Consider the following 801-nt stretch of genomic DNA (forward strand, 5'->3'; position numbering starts at 1 on the left):
ACTATGCCAACATAACAACAAAACTAAGGAACAAATTGAATACATGTATTAACCTGCCAAAGGCAGAAGTCAGTGAGAAAACAGTGGCCCTCATTCCGAGTTGATCGGTCGCAAGGCGAATTTAGCCGTGTTTCCGCCCAGTAACACCCATTTCCTGTCAATCACATTACGATCGCCGGAGCGATGAAAAAGCCGTGAGTAAAAATACTATCTTCATTGTTAAATTACTTGGCGCAGTCGCAGTGCGAATATTGCGCATGCGTACTAAGCGGATTTTCATTGCGATGCGATGAAAAATACCGAACGAACGACTCGGAATGAGGGCCAGTGTTTTGTAAGGTGAGAAATGCAGAAGCCAAGCGTCAACAATATGTGCATTTAATTTTGGCCCACATTAGATGGTGGTTGGATTAGCTTGCACATGTCATTGATTTTACATTTACTTATGCCTTCTCCAGCCTATTACAAATGATCCACTGTGTGTGATACCTTGCACCTGGCAATCTGGTGCTAAATTCGGTGATGCATGCATATTGTGCTTAATGTGATGAAGGCCAAGCTTGAGGTTTTAAAATCAAAGGGCCAACACAACAACAAGTTAACACTTATTATAAAAAAAATGAAACAATATTATTACACATTACTGTTATGTTGTAAATATGCATTTTGGATAGCCAACAACAATGCCATGTCGTAGAAGCAGCAAGTAAGGACCGATGCTACATGAGACACATTACCCAAACCCAAAGTAATGACTACAATACACCAGGGACGTGCAGTCAGGGGAGGCAGGGGAGGCAG

This window comes from Pseudophryne corroboree, chromosome 11 (assembly GCF_028390025.1).
Source record: "Pseudophryne corroboree isolate aPseCor3 chromosome 11, aPseCor3.hap2, whole genome shotgun sequence".
NCBI classification, from domain to species: domain Eukaryota; kingdom Metazoa; phylum Chordata; class Amphibia; order Anura; family Myobatrachidae; genus Pseudophryne; species Pseudophryne corroboree.